This window comes from Papaver somniferum, chromosome 9, assembly GCF_003573695.1.
Source record: "Papaver somniferum cultivar HN1 chromosome 9, ASM357369v1, whole genome shotgun sequence".
Lineage (NCBI taxonomy): Eukaryota > Viridiplantae > Streptophyta > Magnoliopsida > Ranunculales > Papaveraceae > Papaver > Papaver somniferum.
This window is the reverse complement of record NC_039366.1, coordinates 39,428,124-39,434,697: the sequence shown is the minus strand read 5'-3', so window position 1 is coordinate 39,434,697 and position 6,574 is coordinate 39,428,124. Positions and strand designations below refer to the sequence as shown.

At 34.9% G+C, this 6,574-nt stretch overlaps 2 long non-coding RNA genes across 2 annotated transcripts; both read right to left on the bottom strand.

The window, feature by feature from the left end:
- Nucleotides 1-1,980: 1,980 nt before the first annotated feature.
- Nucleotides 1,981-2,953, bottom strand: LOC113313786. Its single transcript, XR_003342045.1, has 2 exons — nucleotides 2,522-2,953; nucleotides 1,981-2,237 (listed from the first exon to the last, which is right to left on the bottom strand). It is a non-coding gene; the product is annotated as an uncharacterized LOC113313786 (long non-coding RNA).
- An 814-nt stretch (nucleotides 2,954-3,767) lies between these two features.
- Nucleotides 3,768-5,341, bottom strand: LOC113313582. The gene is made up of 3 exons (XR_003341946.1): nucleotides 5,226-5,341; nucleotides 3,928-4,410; nucleotides 3,768-3,835 (listed from the first exon to the last, which is right to left on the bottom strand). It is a non-coding gene; the product is annotated as an uncharacterized LOC113313582 (long non-coding RNA).
- Between the last annotated feature and the right edge of the window lie 1,233 nt (nucleotides 5,342-6,574).

The window sequence follows — 6,574 nt, the reverse complement described above, 5'->3', positions numbered from 1 at the left end:
TTGGCGGAATATTTAGGGGGGAAACAAAAATTGGTGAATTTTTGGAGCGGGAGAAGAAGAAAGTAGGGGAAAATTTGGGTTTTCATTGTTTCTCACGAACTTGATAAGTTTGGTGAATGAAAATAAACAGGTGCGGTCATAACTAGAGCCACGTTAACAATTGATAACCGTTTATTTTTCTTACCCCTAATCAATGGTCAATAGTCCTCTTATGTGCTCATACGGATTCAATGAAATGAAGTGTTAAATATCAAGTGTTTTTTCATACGGATTGCACAATCAACGGTTCAAAATTAGACACAAGTTTTGAGATCAAATTTTTATATTACTAAATCGGAAGATTTCGAGTCACTAATCAGTTTCTAAGACGCGAATCCGACTTAACTTCGGTTATTTCGTCAGGGTAAAACACAAGCTTGTGTTTTAAGGATGTTATTCTATTGAGATTCACTTGTCTAAACCAAATAGTAGGTTTCAGATAACAAGGTCAATCTAAATGGATGTTTGGGAATCCATTTAAAACAAGATTGAAAGTAAGCGCACATAATCGGAAGATTTCGAGTCACTAATCGGTTTCTAAGACACGAATCCGACTTTGTTATAACTTAGGATATTTCGTCAGGTAAAAACACAAGCTCGTGTCTTAAGGTCGTCGACATTATCAAATTGAGATTCACTTGTATAAACCATATAATAGGTTTCAGATATTAAGGTCAATCTAAATGGATGTTTGGGAATCCATTTTTGAAACGAGATTGAGGAAATGGAAACAAATGCACGGAATCGGAGGATTTCGAGTCACTAATCAATTTCCGATACACAAATTCGATCTTGTTTTAAACTCCGTATATTTCGTTGGATAACAACACAAACTTGTGTCTTCAGAACGTTATCAGATTGAGATACACTTATCTAAACCAAATAGTAGGTTTTAAAGAACAAGGTCAATCTAAATGGATGTTTGGGAATCCATTTTTAAAACGAGATTGAAGAAATGAAAGTAAGCGCGCATAATCGGAAGATTTCGAGTCACTAATCATTTTCTAAGACACGAATCCGACTTTGTTATAACTTCAGATATTTCGTCAGGTAAAAACACAAGCTCGTGTCTTAAGGTCGTCGACATTATCAAATTGAGATTCACTTGTATAAACCAGATAATAGGTTTCAGATATTAAGGTCAATCTAAATGGATGTTTGGGAATCCATTTTTGAAACGAGATTGAGGAAATGGAAACAAATGCACGGAATCGGAGGATTTCGAGTCACTAATCAATTTCCGATACACAAATTCGATCTTGTTTTAAACTCCGTATATTTCGTTGGATAACAACACAAACTTGTGTCTTCAGAACGTTATCAGATTGAGATACACTTATCTAAACCAAATAGTAGGTTTTAAAGAACAAGGTCAATCTAAATGGATGTTTGGGAATCCATTTTTAAAACGAGATTGAAGAAATGAAAGTAAGCGTGCATAATCGGAAGATTTCGAGTCACTAATCATTTTCTAAGACACGAATCCGACTTTGTTATAACTTCAGATATTTCGTCAGGTAAAAACACAAGTTCGTGTCTTAAGGACGCCGATATTATCAAATTGAGATTCACTTGTCTAAACCAGATAATAGGTTTCAGATAATAAGGTCAATCTAAATGGATGTTTGGGAATCCATTTTTGAAACGAGATTGAGGAAATGGAAACAAGTGCACGGAATCGGAGGATTTCGAGTCACTTATCAATTTCTGATACACGAATTCGATCTTGGTTTAAATAACAAGGTCAATCTAAATGGATGTTTGGGAATCCATTTTTGAAACGAGATTGAGGAAATGGAAACAAGTGCACGGAATCGGAGGATTTCGAGTCACTTATCAATTTCTGATACACGAATTCGATCTTGGTTTAAATAACAAGGTCAATCTAAATGGATGTTTGGGAATCCATTTTTGAAACGAGATTGAGGAAGCGGAAGCAAGTGCACATAAAAAAGATTGTAGTATTAATATTATGTAAAGAGATTGTAGGATTTCGAGTCACTAATCAATAACTAAAACAAAAAGAGATTGTAGTATTAATATTATGATATAGCAGGAATGTAAAGTAGAATGTCAGAATTGCTACTGCCACTCCATGACCATACATCCATAGCCCGATCTTTCGGTTACTTAGGTAGTGTTCTGTACTTTAGTTAAGTCGCGACAAAATTTCATGCTCCTAATGGACTCACCAGCTCCTGCACGAAGACATAAAAGGAAGCTCCATTAGAGTTTAGTTAAGATAAACTGCATTTTCTTAACATTAAACGGATGCTTATTCAAAGGTAAACTGCATTCTCTTAACATTTTCTTAACAAGACAATCACTAATCTCTATATGCCTTGGCAGTTTCAAAACCAAACCAGTTACAGATCACTAACCAAGATTGCCAAAATCAAAGAAGATTGGGGTATAAAAATATTTCATCAAAATGCATTTACTGAACTCTGTTTGGTTACAGTTGGTTCAATCCAAAGGTTACCTGTTTGATGCAAATGCTTCTAGGCTCTTCATCAGAAATTACACTGGCTATGCTCTCCTTCTTGGCACCACTCTTGGCCTCTTGGCACCATAAACATTAAGCAAACAATCCAAATGGGGTTCATCGACAAGAACATTTTGAAAGCTGCCGGGACTAGGCTTCTCAAGATCGTCTACCTTTATCGTTAACCCCTTTGGTGAAGGAATAACAACCCACTGATCAGAGCTTTTCAAATCTTTGGAGTAAAAAACCTGGCTTGCCTCTTCAACTAGAATTTCCGGTTCGTCATATATTTTACTGGAACTTCTCATACTGTTCAACTTTACCAAAACCAGATTGGAATCTGGACAAATTTTGATTCCACTGCCTACCTTCACCCAGTCACAGTAGAACACAGTCTCATAAAAAGTGGTATAGTCCAATTCTAGGATTTGGATCACTCCATACCACTTTGATAAGTGAGTTTCAGGAGATGTATCACCTTTGTTCCTCCTAAACGTGGTGTATGCCTCTACGCAGACATCACTATCTTGGGTATCACGGTCTTCTTCATAAGATCTAGGAGAAAACACAAAACCATTTACGCGATATTTTATATACTCTGTCGCTCCAACAGGACCTTGTGCCAATCTCCACAAAACCGAACTGTTTTTTTCTCTTTCACTAGCTATACAAAATGAAAATAACAACAGTCAACCAAACATTAGATTAAAACTAAGGCTTCCGTTGGAGAGAAACTAATTTCACCGCTTAGCATTTCAATTTTCCATATAAGGTTTCCTTATCAATATAATCTAAACAAGATACATAGAAGCCATACCTTTTCAACCAACCATGGAATGAACTTTGTTTGTTATTCTACCTCATCAACCGTGACCTCCTTACCAGTAGAATCTAAGATCTAAGATGGTAAGAGGGTGTCACAGAACTCCCTACAAATAACATAAACCATATCAATATTCAAGCAACATTTTCTTTACCTCTCATTAGTGAATTTGAAGAAAAATATACTATGCAGCAAAAACATACCTATAATAGGCGTCAAGACCCGGAGGATTTAATCGAAAGAGTACCCACCTACGTATTGTACAATTGTACATTGGTTGGGGTCACTTTCTTATCTTTAAGCATAGAACCCACATCACTGAAATCGGTCGTCTTAAAAAGGCTTCCCAAGTAGCTTTGTGATTTCCAGCGTTTGCATTTGGCATACTCCATCGCACCCATAACAGACTCTTGTAAAAGATGGACACTGAAATAGACCCTTCAATGAATCTTTTGTTATTTGGTATGTTTTTGCAGTCCTTCATTGCCCTGTTTCAGTTGCACATGTATATATCAGCAAAATAAAAGATTAGGTATATACCTAACATAACCAACACCACATAACTAAATGAACAATTCACCTTTTAAAAGGATACATCCACCGAAACCTGACGGGTCCACAAATCAAAGCCTCATCTGCCAAATGAACCATATTGTGGACACTGATATCAAAAAAGGAAGCTGGAAAGTATTTCTCAAGCATACACATTGCTTCCGCAACTATGAATCGAGCCTTTTCGAGATCACTTTTACACAAGACTTTAGAACACAAAATTCTGAAATACAAGCTGATTTGGTGAAGTGCTGTTCGCAACTCTTTGTGACGAGGAAAAGCATGTTGAAGTAGAACTGGCAGCAAATACATCATAATGACGTGATAATCGTGTGATTTCAAGCTACTGATACTCAGTTTTTTCATATTAACATTGTTGCTAATGTTCGACGAGAAACCAGTAGGAAGTTTCAGGTCTTTAAGAATCTTGCAGAAATCAGACTTTTCTTCTGTGTTGGTTTTACATCAGCTCCAGTAATACGATTTTTTGTAGTCCACTGTCCACAATGATCTGTGTATGCTAGTATTAGAAAGCAGTACTAAACTATGTGTATGATCTACAAGTCTTGTGTTTTAAGTTTAAGTTGTGTGAGATAAAGAGTGAGAGGATCATAACATCAAATGTAATTACCAGGTAAGGCAACCAGTATATATAGATGTAAACCACAAATACACAGTAACTAATAGATAAAAATGAATCTATTAAATCATGTAGACACAACAAGGAAAACAAAATTAACTCAAATTATCAACACAATTAGGTAAACCCCATTTGATCTTCATAAAATTGTCCCACTTTTTCTCCAAACATGTCATTTCCCCTGGACGACAAGCCATAATATATAAGAAAACCAGTCCTCCTTATAATTAAACTCGCATCCACAAACTTTCAACTATGGAATTCATTGTATTTCAATTTTAGTACATATCCATTACAAGGATTCCATCTCGCTAACCAGGTATACTATCCCTAAATTTCTACACAGTGTACCATTGTTTTAGTTCATTTTCAAGTAAGAAAAAAGAACAAAAACACATCTTTATCACAGGATTGAAAGTTACATAAGTAAAATTTCAAAAGTTTTCAGTAAAGGTTCAATTCTCATTTAACCTAAAATTAATTTGTCTGTATTTGACGATTCATGTCTAAATCAAAACCCCAGACACCAATCCTCAAATTCCTCAATACCCATCCTCAAATTCCTCAATACCCATCCCACAAGAACAATACCAAATCTATTCCAAACATCACTTTAATCAAAAATCCTAATTTGAAAACCAAAGATTAGAAACAAATATAGCCATAGATTTTGAAAGATGTCTCACCAGTAACCGATAGTACTCAAATCCTCATAATCAAAATCCTTCCGGACGCCTGTGATTATTGTAAATAACACAAAATTAATGAGAAATGAGAAAGAAAGAGAGGTAATGAATTTTCCTCTCTGTCGGCCTGGTCTTTTGGGAGAAAATAGCCAAGTTAGGATTCGGTTCCCATATCATTTTGGTTCCAGGATATAAGTTTCAAGGTTCTAGAATTTAAATTGGTTCCAAACAAATTATTTTTTATTGAATCATCAATTTCATTTTACATTTTCTAAACTTAAAGATAAATCATTGTGTTACCTATGTGTTAGTGTGTTACTAATGAAAATGATAAATAGTTATAACCATGGGGTTCATTTTGGTATACATCCAATTTTGGGTAGAAATAGTTCCAATAGTGATTTAGTATAAAATGTGTTAGATACGAATAACTAATAATCTTACACTTCGAATAGTTATTTAGTTTTTATGAATTAATTCCTAAATATGGTAACTATTACATAATTTGCTAACTCTTTATATGAGTTACTAGAGTTATAATGGATCATTTGAGTTACCAAAATAAAATTAGTTAGGAAACATATTGTTAGTAAAACCTAGATTTGGTGTAGTGGGACACGTGACAGCTAAGATTTTGACCACTTTTCTGGTGCGAAACAGCATTTGTCTACTTTTGCTCATTGAACTGAAAAAGGCCAATTTAAGTTGAAGCATATAATAATCATCCTTGTTAAGAAGTCCGAAATTCGTGTCCGGATTAGAAGTGACAAATGTCATAAATCTAATGCAAATTGTGTATATTATCCTTGTAAATTTTAGTCTAAAAGGGAAAGATGTGTATATTATCCTTGTAAATTTTAGTCTAAAAGGGAAAGATTATTGCTGAAGCAAGTTGGCCGTTTTCACCGATAATTACCATTAACATGATTACTGTGTAGTTCAAGATCAAATAAATTGCACAGTTCAGGTGTTTAAAACACCAAGAGTTTATGGGTGGAGGTGATGTCTCTTTTTAAAGAATCATGTTGCCTGCATCTATCTGACCATTTTACTACAACCTTGAATTGAATTCACGTATTTTACAGAGTCGTCCAACTGCATAGAAACTCAAAAAAGATTGGTCGCGGCCTTAGTGAGCCCACAGATTCTGAGAATCTCTTTTCACAATATTTCACATGTTAGGTCTCAAAATGTTCCGCGCATTCAAAGAGAATTTTTCACCACTTCCTGCAATCTTCAATGCTAATAACTATTTTGTTAGAATCTTGCCGTAACAATGAACTTTGTAAGGCAAATCTTACCTGTGGTATTCGGGACTTAAAGACTGCCAGGTATAAGATTTTGTACGA